The 18,536-nt window shown below is 28.7% G+C and overlaps 1 protein-coding gene and 1 long non-coding RNA gene across 2 annotated transcripts in view; both read right to left on the reverse strand.

Annotated features, from left to right (window-relative positions):
- LOC113363002 (transcription initiation factor TFIID subunit 2-like) overlaps positions 1-18,536 on the reverse strand; it is a 50,048-nt gene that overhangs the window by 14,578 nt on the left and 16,934 nt on the right. The window lies entirely within an intron of this gene.
- LOC113364100 lies at positions 16,077-17,863 on the reverse strand. Its single transcript, XR_003366020.1, has 3 exons — positions 17,723-17,863; positions 17,211-17,460; positions 16,077-16,195 (listed from the first exon to the last, which is right to left on the reverse strand). It is a non-coding gene; the product is annotated as an uncharacterized LOC113364100 (long non-coding RNA).

Below are 18,536 nucleotides of genomic sequence, written 5' to 3' on the forward strand. Positions count from 1 at the left end.
TAGAATTAACATACAATTCATTTATTGCTTGTATTTTTTTACTTTATCGCTGGCAATATACTATTTTTTTTGAACAGCTGTAATATAAGATTGCTACTACCGTTGGGTGTTTACTGGGTTATCACCATCAAAAGTTTCATACATTTGTCTATTAAGTGAACATTTTTATTCTCAACTCTCACCTGAACACTGCTGTGACGAGCTTTATTGCAATCCTTGATTGCATTGGCTCTTATCCCAAGATAATCTAAGAATTCTTTGTTGGTATTTGTGACTGAACAATTTTAATTTGTTGGCTAATTTTACGTCCTCATACAACGGGAGCAAGGCTTTTAAAGCGCTTGCCCGTACTGATGCAGCCTGTGAAGATATAGAAAAAATCATTATTAGTAACTGCCTGAGAAGATTTTTATGTTCTCTTGACATTTCAAGATCGGCCTTTTCAAGAATCTTGAAGAAGGAAGGAAACTGGATTGGACCCGTTCTGTTCTAAAGAGTGCCTCCTGCACGACGTCGTGGATGGTAAAATAGAAGGGCTGAAGGGATTGGTAAAGAGAAAATACAGGGTACTGAAAACCGAAGTGCAGGATCAGGAAGCATGGATGAAAGACTACCATTTATTTATTATATATATATATATACCTTGTCATAGAGGAAAAATGCAAAAAGCCGCAAAGTCGATTCGTGTAAGAAGAATAGTCCTGGGTGCTTTCTTAACAAGCGGCCCAATTCTCGTATGCTGACACGTCTTGTGACAGGTGCGATATCTCTGTAAATAAACTGATGTTTAAAAAATATTCTTTAACTTATGCGGTTCAAGGAATTATGGTAGGTATAACAGCTATTCCTGGTGACATTTTGTTTTATATGGCAAAATGATTGATCTAGTGGTAATATCAAAAAACCAAACCGAGCTGCAAAACATGATGGACAGAATCGTCGAAATGGGTAGAAGATATGGAACGGAAATCTTCATCAACAAATTGGAAGTGATGAGCAGTGCTGGATTTACAGTAGGGGCAATCGGGGCTACTGCCCAGGGCGGCAAGTTTTGGGGGGCGGCAAAATTTGGATAGTGAGAAAAAAATTCTATACAATATGATCAACCTTTTTAACAACATTTTTTATTTCAAGAAATATAATTAACAAAACATAATATGATTGCAATGCAAAATTTAGGTTGAAATAAACGATAACTAAAATTTATTATTTTGCCTTGCCTCTCCCTCTCCGAACGCAAATTATCAAATTGGTTAATAAGTCATCAAATTTGGCAATTTGGCTAATATAAAGATCCGTAAACAAGCTGATAGTTTAAGAAAAATATGTTCTTCAGTTCTCGAGCCCTCTTAAAATGGCGTATTTGTGCACTTCCAAGCTCATAGCGTCGAAAAAAAATTTAAACTAGTGACTCATGGCATTGTGCCTTGAGACAAATTATTGAAACATCACTTACTAAAAATTACATTTTATAAAGAGCTTCAACATTTATTGAAAAATGAAAAAAAATACTTCTAAAACACATTTTTTGTATTTTGAAATTTTTCGAAAATTATGAACTTTTTGCAAAGAAGAGAAGAAATATCGAAACTCAATTTCCATTTTACGTAATTGCCTGTACCAAAAGCTAATCAGCACGTCTCCCCATCAATAGAAATATAATATTGTTTAATTATTTAAGTCGATTTCGAGAGCACGGATCAACCGATTTATGATTCAATTCATATCGATAAACAGACCTCAAGGCAGGTCCAACTGTTGTCAAGATACGGGCCAAAATGCCAAAACTGATAATTCAGTTGTTGAGAAAAAAGCATTCAATAACATTCAAACAAGAATAAATTACAGAATAAATAACTGCTTAAATTTGTGGAGGGCAGGTTTAGCGGTTTTGTGATCCAATAAAAAAAATTGAAAAAGAAACATTTGGCGGACAAAAGTGATCATAAGTATAAATTTTGTTTACATTTATATAAGTTCTGTAACATTGTTTATCCGTTAGACTGCAACGCGGCGCTTACGCGCTTCTATATTTTCTCCCTCGTAGCTGAAGCAGCGCGATTGCTTTAAAAAAAAGTTCCAAAGTTCGTAAAATTTTAGGGATGGGGCGGCATTTTTGTCATTGCCCCGGGGCGCCAAATTTCTAAATCCGGCCCTGGTGATGAGAGTATCAAAACGAGATGATACTCTGAAGATAACAGTAGAAAATCAAAAATTGGAGCACGAGAAAGATCAGGACAAAGATCGCAAGCGCCAAGGTGGAGTTTGCGAAGTTGAGAACACTAGTGAGAACCAACCAAGTCTCGACTTGTGGATGATATTGATAAAAAAAAATGTTTTGTCTAGAGCATAGCTCTTTACTATTATTATTTACTACTACTATTTGGAGAGTTTTAAAATGTGGTGCGCAGGAGACAGGTGATTGGAGAAAATAAAGTGGACTGACAAGATAACAAAAGAATAAGTCCATAAAAGACTCGACTGAGAACGATCATGAAAAGAAAAGGAAAAAACTGAATAGGACGACCCATTCAATTCAATCGAAAAAAGAGTGCCTCCTACACGACGTGCTCCAAGAATACATAATCCTGAACATATGCTTATTTAAGACATGATATGTTAAAGCAGGAGTCTACAAACAAAACTTAGCTGTGTTATCCGAGAATTGGCCCATAAATGTCAAAATATCTTACTTGATGCGTTTATAAATTAAATGCCTGTATAGGGAGTTGATGCACAATTCAAGTTCCCTATACTTTTTATTTAATTTATTTTTTTCAGATTGAAGGAATGCCAAGCGGCTCAGATCACGCCTCGTCGTCTCCTTCGCTTCTTCGGCCCGAATTAGCTCCGAGCACCGATTCATGTCTGAAGCCGCTTGTTCCAGTAATCCTGCCAACTCTTGAGTTATGGACCAGCCTGAATAGATATATAAAAAATCAGTTAATCAAATGGTAATTTTAAAATATTTTTTCAACTCTTTTGCCAATGTATTAATTTTTAATGTCTAGTGATGTTTAACCCTCCGTCGGTCGGCGTGGTCCGGCCAGACTTTTTTCGACTTCAATTAACAAAAAAAAAAATACTTCTAGTAATCCTATCGACTCGAAATTTCTTGACTTTTCCTAAAATTTCATTAGCTGTCGATCAATAAAAAAATCAGGACGAAAAATTGTACAGAAGGATAATTATAAGGATATTCACTTTTTTATACTTCGAACGGTCGGAAAGGTCTGTCTAGACCACCCATACATTTTGTATGAAATATACGCTTTTTGATTTATGTAAACCAGTATTTTATCTTCTTTTCATGGTATTTTCTATTCAAACAGCGTTGTATATATTCTTTGCTATGTGTTGTAGCATGAATGTTACTATTTTCATGACGAAAGTTCCTTTCTACCCGTACTGCGTTCGAATTTTTTTTTTTGCCAAACCTGTAGTGAAATTATATTTTCACTTCGAGTTTTACAGCTCATTTCAAAGACGACGCACCTCATTTCGTTTTCTTTTGAATTTCACATTCATTTCAAAGGCGCAGAAAAAGAATAAATATTGTTTTTCATTGATATAAAACAGAAAAATTAACAAAAAAAGCAACGATTTTTTTATATTTCTTGATTTTTTTATATAATATAATATGTATGTAATATTTTTATTATAAGCAAGCTCAACACATGCAAAAGACTTACCGTAAAAAGAAAAAATCTAAACTATAAATATTTACTACTAATAATCGTTAATATATAAGACACCAAAAACTCATTTATCCCATATAAATGCATGTAAAATGAATGGTGGTCCAGCCAGACCTTTCCGACCGTTCGAAGGTGAAAAAATATCCGACCGACGGAGGGTTAAATGTAACTTAAAAATTTTTAATATGTACAAAAATGTCTAGATATATATATATAAATGTATATGTCGCCTACTGGCAAGGGTTAAAAATGTACAAAAATTTAAGAAAAATATCTACAAATGGCTACATATTTTTGAAATTGTCTAGAAATGTGTAAAATATATAGATGGCTAAAAATATCTAAAAACCCATAGGAGAGTCTACGTATAAAAATCATTCTCACAAGTACAATTTACCTGCCAATGTCGTTGTATATCTTATATTTTTCTGACTCAATCTAGACAAATGTTTTAAGATTGAGGTCAGATTTTTCATAAAAAAACCATCATAAATTATGTCTCCACCCGTCTTTATAATACTTTGGAAGAACTGCCAAAAATCAACAGTAAGTTTTTTATTTTTGGAGAGTAGAGAAGGAAATCCTTCATCTTCCTACAAAAAAAAAAAAATCAATAAAAATAATAGAAGTGATACTCTGCAAAAGAAGTGAAACTTCGTAATGTGAAAATGAGATTGCAATGCCTTTGGGCAGTCTGCAAGACCTTCAAAGAGTATGCAACACTTTCAGATAGTCTACAATGTTCTTATAAATATTCTAAAAATTATGAAATAATCCATAACATTCGAAAAACATTTTACATTCTAAAAAAATCTGAAACAATCATCAACTTTCCTAATCTATGGCATTCTAAAACAATCATTATTAAAACATTAGCTCACTTTGCAATGAACCCATTGAACGCATTGAAAGCAACCTTGTTCAAAGTCGCCTAAGAAGTTTCACTTCGATAGTACATTGTGACATATTGCATTATCTATTATACCTCTACAAAACCTCCTTCTATGTAATTTGCCAGTGCAAAATGCTCAAAGGTTTGCATCATTTGGGCGGTCACTTGTATGCCGTTGTAGCCGCTGGCGTTTACTAAAAGTAATACCAGGGCCGCCAACGCCTTGTACCTGTCTCGGAGGTACAGGCATATCCAATTGCCGACGATCATCTGAAAACAGTTTTAAATCAAATAGATAAAACTCGATAACAAGTCAATGCAAGCGACAAGTCAATCTGAATCGTTTGAGAACAAGTTTGGGAATGAGTATGTGAAGCTGAACCGATTTCAACTAGTCGGTTTGGTATTTAGCCTTGTGGCAAGCTACATGAACTTTCCGATATGTTTAAATAATCGACTTAATCAATAAAAAATAAATTAATTTATGAGTGATTAAAAGTGTTAAATTCCGAGTGGATTTATTACAAATAATTGAACACGAACGAACGCTTCGACTCGGAGTATTTTCTAAAAACAAATTTTTAAAAATCAACGATTATTATAATTGAACCAGTTTCCATAGGACTTTAATGGCTCAGTATGTTCATTAAAACCAAGAACTCTATCGTTATACCAAGTAAATAGTCTAATTTTAATTTTAACAAACGTCAAAAAAACTACTCATTTTCTTAAAATTTGATGAATTTTTAAAATTAAACTACTTGTCATAAGGCCGTGATATTTCAGTAAGTTCTATAAGACCATGATATATATCGTCAAAAAAAGTTTCATAAATATCGGCTTAAATTTTTGTTTCAACAGTTAATTACAAGAAAACGGCTCGGTAGAATTTCACCTAAAACTAATCAGTATTATTCCCAACTAATATCTTTCGAACAATGTTTGATATTTTAAAATCTATTCGGTAGAATGAGCTTAAATGTGGACGAAAAGTTTAACACTTTTTTTCAAATTACAAAGAAACGGCTCGGCCGATCGCCGCACAAAACTGCGAAACGATAATCCTCAGCGAGATACATCAAATGGTTTTTAAATTTTTGAAATCGGTTCAGGCGTTTTTGAGCAAGCGTCGATGAAAGTTCTAATTTTGACAAATGCCAAAAAAAAACATACTAATTTTTGCAAACTTTGACGAATTTTTAAAGCTAAACCAGTTGTCGTAGGGCCGTAATATTTTAGTATGATCTAGAAGACTATGGTATCTACCGTCAAAAAAATAATCATAAAAATCGTCAAATTTTTTTTAAAAAAACTTTATTACAAGAAAACGGCCCGGCCGATCTCTACCAAAAACTAATCACGATTCCCAATTAATATCTTTCGAACGGTTTTTGAATTTTCAAAATCAATTCAGAATTGCGGGCTAAAACGTGGACGAAAAATTTTTTCACTTTTCTGCGATTTATAAAGAAATGGCTTGGCCGATCGTCGCACAAAACTGGCAAATAATAGTCCTCATCGAGATACATCGAATCGATTTTAAATTTGTGAAATCGGCCCAGCCGTTTTCGAGAATACGTCGATTTACGGCAAAAAATCTGTTCACATACACACACACACATACTTTTTTCAAATTTGGTCTCATTCGATTCAGAATGGCTTGAAACGTCGAGAAAACATAAAATTAGGGAATCGGGTTTTTTTATCAAAACATAAACTTCTTCGGGAAGTTAATAAAATAGATAAAACTCGATGAGTGCTTGCAACAAGTCAATCTGAATCGTTTGAGAACAAGTTTTGGAATAAGTATGCGAAGCTGAACCGATTTCAAAAATTTCAAAGCTTTTTGATGTAGCTTAGATATATATATATATATATATATATATATATATATATATATACAGTAGGCCCTCGCTTTACACGGCACTCTGGGTACACGGTTCCCATACTACACGGAGCTAAAAATCCGACATCCCTCCGACTACACGGACTTCTTATTACACGGTATTTGGTCAACAGCCCATAAGTTCGTTGTGCAAAAGGGTATTGATGTAAATTTTGTTATTGACTTTTATCTTTTAGACATGCCTGTTTATATAATAGCCGCCTAAGAACACGTTTGAGCTGACTACTGCGTCGCGCCAATTTTTGAATAAGGTGTCAATCGTGTCAATGCCCTACATGTCATTTCGTCCTACTTCAAGTGGTATTTCTTGGTCTCCATACAGCGCGATAAAAATGGTGCGATTTGTACCAACTGTGAATCTCTCATAGCACTGATCCCATACTGCACTATGTAAGGTTCCATAGAACGCACTACGAATTAGCCTGAATTGTATGTTAAATACGAGTTTCTTATAGCACGGTTCCCATACTGCACGGTACGCACTTGCCGCGTAAAGCGAGGGTTTACTGTATATATATATATATATACATATATATATATATATATATATATTATTATTATTATTATCTACTTTATTAAATATTTAAACTCACATATAAAATTCTGCCCTCTTGCCTTAAGGCAAAGTACAAGGATACATCCTCCAATTCACCAAACGTGTCCATTTCAAAACGTGTATTTTATCCAAACACAAAAAAAAAAAAAAAAAACTGAAAGTAGATTTATGAATTAAACATTTTGGACATCTTGTAAATATTTATATCTTCCAGTCAATATTTTTAATACTAGAAATTTCAATCATTTAAATAACTAATTAAACTTTGGTTCATGAACTGTCAACGGATTTTCTGAAAAAAATATATATAAAGTACATATTAATATATTTTTCCAGAGAAGTTCCAGAAATTTTCCTTAAGGCACGATGCCATACACCACTAGTTAAAGAATTTAATTATTAAAAGAACAATTGAAATAGTGCTTTAAAACATTATGCAAATATAATATATTAATTTTTTTAATAAAACGTAATGACATAAACGTTAATATTTTCCAAAAATATATATCGTTATATCGCTATAATCTAATATTCTACTATTGCAAGAATTGAATTTTAAACCATGACCATTAGTTTTTTATTTGTTTTATTTGACCTTAAATAACATTATTTTTTAATATTTTAATATTTTGAAGTGGAGAAAGTTATAAGAAATATCTGTTCTGTGCGAATGCTCAGATAAAAAAAAATAACTAGTGGGGTGGATGGCATCGTGCTGGAACCTCCCGTACCGTAACGAAATGTTCCAGGAATATTGAATGTTTTCAGATAGATTATTATAAATATTGTAACATTGTCTAATATTTATAAAAATTATATAAACTGAATTGCAAAGTTGAAATTATTTGTTTAAAGTACATTAGAACTATAGTCAGAATTAAAAATAAAATGTGAATTATTTTCGATATACAAAAAATAAAAAAAAAAAAATAAATAAAAAAAAATCCAAAAAACTTCAAAGAGTTTATAAACTATACCAAATATGAAAATATCCCCACCATTACTATTCAATAAGTAAATATAGAATTTATGCTAACGTTTGAGGCAGCAGTATGGAGAAAATTTAAGTTAAATTAAGTTAAATTAAGTGCTCTAATTATAATATAGAATCAAAAAAATGTATAGAAAATCTCATAATTTATTCTAATAAAATCATCGCAGAATAGTATTGAGTTTTAATTAAATACAACTAGTTATTTATAGAAATGCACATTAAAAAGCATATGAAAAGATCCTAATTGAAATTATTTATAAACCTTCATGAAAATTGTGAAAGTTGCAAGGTTGCAAAAATAAGTAAAATAAGATCTTAATTAAAATTAATCAAATGTCGTGACAGATGAAAATACAAAACCTTAACTGAAATCAACTAAAATCCATATTAAAACTTATGAAACGTATTGCATCCTAATTCAAGTTAAAACCTATATTGAAATTGAAAATGAAAAATGCAAAGTCATTGAAATTGAATAAAAATAACATTTTTGAAAATTACAAAACCATATTTTAATTTATTTAAATAACTTTGAATTGCAGGATAATTGAAATTAAAATAAAAATGAAAATTACAAGATCTCAATTGAAATCAATTGAAAACCATATTAAAACTTATGAAAATTGCAAGCTTTTAATTAATTTATCAAAAACCAAATTTATCCAAACCAATGTGAGAGATGCTAATTGCAAAGTCATAAATGAAATTAATTAAAAACCATATAAAAATTGCAAAATCAGAATTGAAATTAAATAAAAATTATGTTAGAATTTAATAAAAATTGCAAATTCATTCAAATTGAAAAGCGTTTAATACTTCCTATTTTCCGGCAGACAATTTTTCTTGCAAAAGTTAAATTATGAATAAATCAAGTTAATAAGTTGAATATAATTTGAGAGCTAATGGACATTCTATAGTCAAGGATTTCAAAGATACAGTACGCAATATATTAAATTTGTAATGTAATTATTGTATTTGTTATTTTATTTACTAAAATAAATCATTTAGAAATCAATGATCAAATATATGATAAGAAAATATGTTAAATTACAAAATATTCAATGTTAAATCATTTTAATTGCCCGAGGTTTTTCTAGGATTACAAACAAAATAATGTATAATAAATTGCAAGTAATTATAAACCATATTGAAACTCATGAAAATTGCAAAATTATTAAAATTAAATAAAAATCAGGTTATTGCATAATAACCTGAATTGCAATTAATCAAAAACTATGAGAAACTTGGAAAATTGTGAAATCATTATTAAAATAAATTAAAAACCATATAGAAACAGATTAAAAATGCAAAATCATTGATATCTAATAAATAACATTCAAATTTTGAATATTGAAAAATTTTAATTGAAATTAAACAAAATCCATATAAGAAATAATGAAAATTGCGAAACTTTCAATAAAACAATCTAAAAGCCATATTCAAACTTAAGGAATAATTTCAAAATCACCGACTAATCAGTGTCATGTTCTAAATGCGAGAAAAAGAAAATGAGGCGGGGAACAATATTTTATTCTGAAGCATGTCAAAATCAATCCGCTATGCTTGTTGAAAATTGTTTTAATTGTTGCCATTCTTTATAAAATGATCGAAAATAAAGTATGTCCTTCAATGACCACAAATTTTTGTTAAACCAATTGCGTACATACACAATGAAATAAAGTTTACAGCCGGTTACAGCCAATAGATTATTTTGAAATCGATGCCATCCGTAAGGGTTAAATTCATATTTATAAATCACGACGAGTATACACAAATATTTTACGTGAATTTGATAAACATTGATTGCATAAAATGTGATGCATTGTAATCGACCTGTAAATGCTGAATTTAATATAAATGTATGAAACCGGTTCTTGTGTTGGATTTTGATCTACAGATACGGAATTATGTAACAATTCAAATATTCTGCATTTAAATTGAACTAAATTGAATTGAAATTTAAACATTTGAAATTAATCAACATGAATATTGCAACTTCCTAATTAAAATTGATTAAACGTCATAAGAAATAAAAAACGTTATTTATATGCAAATTGCAAATTTTTTGAAATTTTGAAAAAATTATGAAAACTGCGAGATCCTAATTGAAATCAATTAAGAATCAAATTAAAACGAATTGCAAATGGCGGACCAAATTTCAGACCAAAAACGTCATTAAAAACCATAATAAAAATTATAAAAATTTCATGATCTTTTGAACTAATAAATACAAATGAACATTGCAGAATGATTGAAATTAATTAAAGAAACTAAAAAATTATAAGAATTGCAATAACCTATCATTGAAAGTAAAAAAAAAGCAAGATTCCAATTCGAAATAATTATGAACCTGTATAAAAAATATGAAAGTTGCATTATTAGGATTAGTTACAAATCATAACAATGGCAAGATGTTAATTGAATTGATAATTCAAAGTCAAATTATATGGAATTGCAAAATCACAGTTGTAAAAATCAAATGAAAATCTTATTGAAATTTATGAAAACCGCAAGATCATTAAAATTATTTAACCAAAAATTATACAAATTGCAAAATCCTACTTGAAATCAAGTAAAAACAATACAAAAAAATATGAAAATTGCAAGATCATTAAAATATAAATAAAAACCATGTAACAATTCCAATTAATGAAGGACCATGGAAACTAAATAAAAAGAAATAAAAATTGCAAAATTTTAATCGAAATTTATCAAAAATCGAATTTATTCAAACTAGAACGAGATTATGACAACCATAAATAAAATTTAAAACCATATAAAAAATGCAAGACGCTATTTAAAACTAATAAAAATTATAAAATCTTTGCACTTAATTACATGAAAATTTCAGAAAAATTGAAATTAGTTAAAACCAAATAAAAAGATTCCGATTGAAATTATTTATAAACCTTAATGGAAATTGTGAAGGTTGCAAGGCCATTGAAATTACTTAAAAATTGAAACAAAAATAAGATTTTAATTAAAATTAATCAAATGTCATGATAGATGGAATTTGAAAAACATAACTAAAACTAAAATCCATATTAAAACTTATATAAACTGCAATATCATTAAAATGAATTATTAGGAATTAGGAAAATGCAAGATTCTAATTCAAGTTAAAACGTATATTGAAACTCATGAAAATATGCGAAGTCATTGAAATTAAAAACAAAATTTGAAAATTACAGAACAATATTTTAATTATTTAAAATTTATTTAAATAAATAAATTGCAGGATAATTGAAATTTTACGAAAAAAATTACAAAATCTCAAAATCAATTAAAAGCCATATTAACACTTACAAAAAATGGAAAATTTTAATCAATTTATCAAAAACCAAATTTGTCCAAACCAATGTAAGAGATAATTTCAAAATCGTATATGATATTAATTTAAAAACCATATGAAAAATGCAAGATCATAATTGAAATTACCTTTAATTAGTTAATTAAAATTATGAATAAATCAACTTATTGAATAAGTTATGAATTTGAAAGTTAATAGACATTCCAGTAAACGTTCAAAGATACAATTTGCACATAATTATTTTTAATGTAATTATTGCTTTATTTTATTTACTGTAATAAATAATTTTCAAACCAATCATCAAATATATGATGAAAATGATGATTATTTTTATGACTATATTTTATAGTCAATTGTAATGTAATTGATGTGCACATTAGCTATTTTATTTGCTGATAAAATCATCGACGAATAAATTGTCAAATATATTATTTAATTTTCATTATTAGCTCATTTCAATTGTTTCATAATTTTTCATTAAGGGCCAAAGACTTGTGTGATAAATTACCACATTTCTATTTTCCATATTGTTGCTAGTAAAAGTATAGATTTAGGTTGGAATACAAAAATTTGATAAAATTTTTGCAAAATAAAATTTCCTACACGTTTTCTAATCGCAAAAGTAAATCGACTATCAATTGAAAATAGTAGCCATTTTGTAAACTATTTACATAAAAACTGCAAATTTTATTTTCAAATTTATCAATCAAATCACACCACTCCTAACAATATTTAAGCATGACCAGATGTTTTGTAAAATTGTTCAATAATGAACTAATTTTTAAAATACTAAAATTTCAACTACTTTTGAATAAAAAATTGAATAAAATAAATTTTAAGGTGAAATTAAATTTCGTTCGTCATGAAGCATTATCGTCAAAACATGAAACATTTTGAATAATGATTGTTCGTAAATGATAAGTTCCATCAATTAATCATTTTTACAATTTAATAATTACTACAAATATACACAAATAATTTACGTGCATTTAATAAAGATTGATTGCATAAAATGTGATGTATTGTAATCTGATGTAAATGCTGAATTTAATATAAATATATGAAACCGGTTCTTTTGTTTGATTTGCTTTATAAATTTGGACAGATTATTATCTACAGATATGGAATTATGTAACATTTCAAATATTCTGCATTTAAAGTGAAGTTTTGTAAAACAAAATATTGCAAATGCATATATTATATATATAGGTCTTTAAAATGCAAAAGTAAAAAAATATCGCATTAAAATAATAAAATAGCAATTGAGTTAATTATAAAATGCTGAAATATACGCAGATATTTTCTACACAACATGACGAACTTTATTTTTTGTAAAATAATCATTTAGTCAAGATATTGACTTGGTAATTAGCAATTAATATTGGATTTGATTATATATTTGATTGCAACTGGTTATATAAATACTATTTGGTATACTTTAATTTAAATCCACAATGCAAAAAAGCGTAATCCTTTCGATTAATTTGTTGATATTTAAATGTATTTGCATGAAAATATATATTTGTAATTTTGAAAAAATTACAAACTAATTACGTACATATAATCTGTAGATCAAATATAAAAATGAAAACCCTATAGCATTTGTTTTGATTAATCAATTATATTACATAATGGTTTTGCTTACATTATAACTGTTTAAAGATTAAAAATCTAATATTCGATTATTTGAATTCAATGCAATAGAATACAAATTTGTGCAATCTTATCTCATCGATTGCGCAATTACTTGTATAAATTTGATACTTTACTAAACAAAAAAATTCAAGTATCTACTGTAATTTAAAATTAAAAATTACAAGTTTCTAATTCTAGTTTCATAATTTTACTAGCAATAATACGCAAAATGAAAATGTCGCAATTTATTGAACACAAGTCTTTAGTGAACAAAATGGTTTATAAATCTGACAAAGATAAAAATAATGACCATTTAGCGCAGTTTTAAGAATAAATTATGTAAGTAAATTATGATAAGATTTCAACGCTATGGACTGTACTTAATACAGTTTCAATTACTGTTATATAATTGAATGTGAGAGTCTTATTTGAATAGGAGATAACAAAACATCTACCTATAATGATATCGTGCGAGGGCACGTAGTTCAATTGCAAAAATTTCATTATCATTTTGGTTTTCTACGTAGTTAAAAGGAATCATTCTAATGCACCCAAAAGTAATACATTATAATAGAAAACACTGAATTTATTTAATAAAACAAGAAAAGACTACGTCATCTTCTATAATGCTACAAATCCAAGCGCAAATTCTTTAAAAAATATAACTTGTTTTGCAAGTCAAAACTATTAGTAATAAAATCTAACAAGCAACTCAGTATACTTTAAACTAATATTTGAAAGTTTAAATGGATGGATGATTTCAAATATTTCAGAAAATTCTAGTGATATATAAATCAAGATGTACTTGGACGCCGCAGTAACTGCGTCCACGCAAACAATTCATTTCGTATAAGAAAAGCCAAAATTATCAAAACTGAAAATAAACCTACAAGTTCTACGTATTACGAAATCAACTTGAAAACCTTGAAATTAATACAAGAAATATGTACCACTGACCTTTTCTCCTGTAAACTGTGCTGCATCAGGTTCAATTCCTCATGTAAATTAGACTGCATCAATTTTAATTTCTCCTGTGAAATGGACTGCAACATCTTGTCTGGACGACTACCAAATTGTTGTAACTGTAATATAAATCATTAACATTAGATAGGCGTGAAACGATTCTATTGTTTAAAAATATTGCATTTCAATATAAATTGATAGTTACCTCAATATGTAGAAAACGTGATCGGATATCGGAATCGCAGATTCGATACACTATTCACATCACTCACTGAACATACTGATCTACATACCGAAAATCAATAACTTATTTGAAAAAAAAAATCACTTGATAAGGGCACAATTACAAACCCATGAAATTAATATAAAATTATCGCACCGAATTCAATTCGTAACTATGTTGAACTTACGAAACAATCCGGTCGAGTCCACTTCGCCGAGACCCTTCTAGCCGTACACCGCAGCAGTCGAAATCGAAATGAAATCCTCCCGCAGGCCAAGTGCTGTCGGTGCTGTCGATGCACGCCAATCCCCACCGCTCGACACGCGTGCCGGCGCCTGCGCATCATATCTTTGTCCTTGTCTTTCGCATTAATCCTATGCGTGGAATAGAGTGCGAAATAGTACTCGAGCGCACTCGCACATGATATCGTTGTCCTTCTCTGTCCGCAGTATTGCATAATGACCGATCGGCTTCCGAAAGAACCTCCACTATTATTATGTTGTATGGGCTTGTCTGTCGGCAAAGTGCAACGTAAAATTACAATCGACATATAAAGGAACTCTTTGTCAAATTTGCGTTATTTATCTAAAGTAATTGATAAAATTTTTATATATTATTACATATTAGTCCACAAAAATGCGTTTTTTGACTTATAACTGATACAATACAATTTGTTATGTAAAAGATTGTTTAGGGGCTTTGCAATGTAATATTATCAGTACCTACTTATTGCACACCTAATTAAATTTCACAAAACTTCATTATTTAATTTTGTTTAAAAATAAATATTGTTAAGAAAGTCATTAAACATTATATACCGGTTGGATATAAAAAATCGCAGTCAATGAAACTACAGACTAAAAATGCATAAAATAAAACACCACTTTGATTTAATACAACTATTTTATGGTCAAGATCGCTTTTTGTTTAATAATATTTAAATTATTTGTATTCCATGTTTGAATTGAATAAAATGTTGCTAACTGTCATCAATTGTCATACAATACTTGATTTAGTTAAATATTTTATTATCAAAGTGTTGCTATTTTGCATCTAATACATATCTCGTAAAATAATAGATATATTTCTTATTGATTTAGCTGATTATTTTCAAGGAAAGTTAATGCAACTTTCCTGGAAGCAATATGACAACTAGTTATTTTTTATGTTAGAACATTTACACTTCTACAATACTTCAATTAGTTATAAATTATATTCAAAGTGTTTCTATTTTGTATCATAACTATAGTTATGTATATAGAAAATTACATTATAATGTAATTTTCTCCACATTTTATTCAAGAAAATTCTAATAACCTTAGCTATCACCTAAAATATTTCCCTTTTTCATATGTTAATCCCTAATAAGTGAATCGTAAGAACAACAGAAAGCAAAGCCAAAATAAGATTAGGATTATGACTTAATATAAATTAACTTCAATATCCGATGTTTGCAACAATAGTTTTTATATACAAAATTTAAAAAATAAAATTACTTGAATCTTATATTTCATTACAATAGAATTGTTTTTTTAGTAAAAAGATGCAATGATACTCAAATTACTGTATACATCAACATTAAAGACTGATCCAATTTAATGCTGCATTATTTCAACTAAAAAATTATGTACTTTGATGAAAACGTTTTAAATCCATTTGTTGTATTTGTTGTACAAATATTTTGCTATTGTTAACAGTATACTTTATAAATTGATTTAAATGTGAGAATCAATTTCACATAATCATCAAGGTTTGTGATGCAATAAACAGCTTTGCATTTTACAAATCTTTTATATAAGTAGTAGCATTATATATTAATACGTCATATTAAACTTAAATAGAAAATATACAAGAATACATTATATTTTTATTATTATGATTACTATAATGAAGAGAAGACTGCTCCTTGTATGATAACTATTCCTTCGTGTTCATGCTCAATTGTATTTGAGACTCGTTCCACATATGCAAATATTATTTTCAACTAGTAAGTACTCGCATTCCATCAATAGTTTCTTCTGAAAAATTAAACCTAGTTTTAGTTATGTAAATCTCGTTTAAAAGAAATCAGCTTTATCGATAATCTACAATATTTTTTCTAAATGTGCTAATTTATCAATAAAAAAAAAAGAAGATTGCTATTTGAGAATAAAAATGATATCTTTATACAGTGTGAACCAAAAGTTCAATTGCCTTCAAATCGGTAGCAATTACATATGAATTATGTATTTTTAAAGAATAGAATTTCTATTTCTGTTCCTTCCTACTACATAAATAAAATTCTATTCAATTCATCTAGCGTTTGGTGAGCAAATACACAAGTAAGAAGAAAGCATAATAAATGTGTGCAAATCAGCCACACAGACACAATAAGGAGCTTCCATATCAGTTGTAATGTTTCAAATATTTGTAATAGATCTTATTCGTAGAATTGGTACTTTCAACATTTTCAGTAAAACAGTATACGTGGTCTGTTCAAAAAGTACCCGGAATTACTAATAATTAAATTTCGCGGGTCTGGAGTGTCTGATTGTCAAATTTTTTTTTTATTGTGTTGGTATACATGCCCCTAAAGTATGATGAAATTTTCAGCTATATTCACTGTTTACTTTGTCTGTGGTAGTCGCTAAGGTTCGACGTGTTTTTCTGAGCTCGGCGATTTTTACAATGGAAGAATTGAAAAGTCAAAGAATTTGTATTAAATTTTGCGTAAAAAATGAAATAAAGTGTTGCAAAGTGCAAAAATTCACCAGATATGGCTCCGTGTGACTTTTTCCTATTCCCAAAGTTGAAGAGACCCATGAAAGGACGGCGGTTTTCCTCGATTGAAGAAAATCGCTGAGAGTGCTCAAGGACATATCAAAAAAGTGAATATCAAGGGTGCTTCGAAAATTGGAAAAAACGCTGGCATAAGTGTATTATATCTGGGGGGGACTACTTTGAAGGGGACCACATTAATGTAGACGAATAAATAAATATTTTTTTGAAAAAACGAAAATTCCGGGTACTTTTTGAACAGACCACGTATCTTACCATTTGATTATAATATTGACATAAATCTTCCTTTAGTAGTATTTAACACATTTGATCAACTGATGACATCAACGCTCGAGACTTAGCTTAAAAATCCACATGATGATTTTCCAGAAAGAGACAATTATGTAGCTGCCTTTTGAAATAACATTATATCACTACGGGTGCTCTGAATGTTATATCGAGTATGTCTTCTTAGTCATTACCAAAGCCCTGGATGTTATATCAACATTTTGTTTTCAAATATTACCTATTCAGTAAAATTGTGTTATAATATTTTTGTTGTTATAAAATTAAAGATGTGACAAGAATTTTGTAACAATTGTACGATGATTTGTGTGTGAATTATATTATGTATGCTACAATGTTAGATCTCTAAATGTTATCTTAAAATTGCGTATGCAAAGTATTCAAAAGCTTCAGTATAAGACAAAGTTGAGGTCTTCAATGTGTAAGCACAAAAGAGTCTTGGAAAATAAATCAAGTAAAAAATCTAACCTACATGTACCTACCAAATATACATATTTAGAATCGCATATTCAACGACATACGTGCTTGTACCATGTGATATAAGCAGATATAAAATTGTAAACTACATTAAAATGATGAGCCAAACGTTAAAATAATAATAAGCTTACCCCAGTGACTAAACATGACATTGTAAATAAAATATGAAAGTGCTAGGTTAGAAACTTAGTGGGTGATTTTTATCGTAAACAACGTATCACACAACCGTACAAAGTTCAATTAAATAATTAGTACTTACTAATTAATAGATCTGTAGCTAACCACTTGTTAATCACTCTTTTATTTATTAATAATCACAATACACAATAATAATTTTACACGCCAACCGTCCACCATTTTGAAATGCGTTTCTGTATACAGAAAGATGTTCACTACAGTGTCACCAACAATAACAAATTTAATTATTTTTCATATGTGCTTGATATTTAAAATTTAGATATTATAAATTTGATATGCTTTATTGTGTTATAAATATTTCAAACTATACTAAATATACTGCATTGTCTTTACGATCCTGGAATATTACAAAAAAATCATCAACTTATTTTTTCTGTAAATAATATAACATAAAGTTAAAAAGTAGAATTATTCCAACATTTATAGTTCTGTATAAATCGATAGATAGATTTTATATATCACATATTTCTTAAGTTAAAAATAAAACTGGTAAAAATTATGTCTCAATAAAATAATTGTATGAAGGTTCATTTTTATAAATGTTTCATTTATTTACTTACTTAAAAATAAAATGTTTAATAAAAATAAAATTATTAGGCACTACAACTTAATTATATACAA

This window comes from Ctenocephalides felis, unplaced genomic scaffold (genome assembly GCF_003426905.1).
Source record: "Ctenocephalides felis isolate EL2017-DRISC unplaced genomic scaffold, ASM342690v1 CF-g0.4_SCAFFOLD_00845, whole genome shotgun sequence".
Taxonomy (NCBI): Eukaryota; Metazoa; Arthropoda; class Insecta; order Siphonaptera; family Pulicidae; genus Ctenocephalides; species Ctenocephalides felis.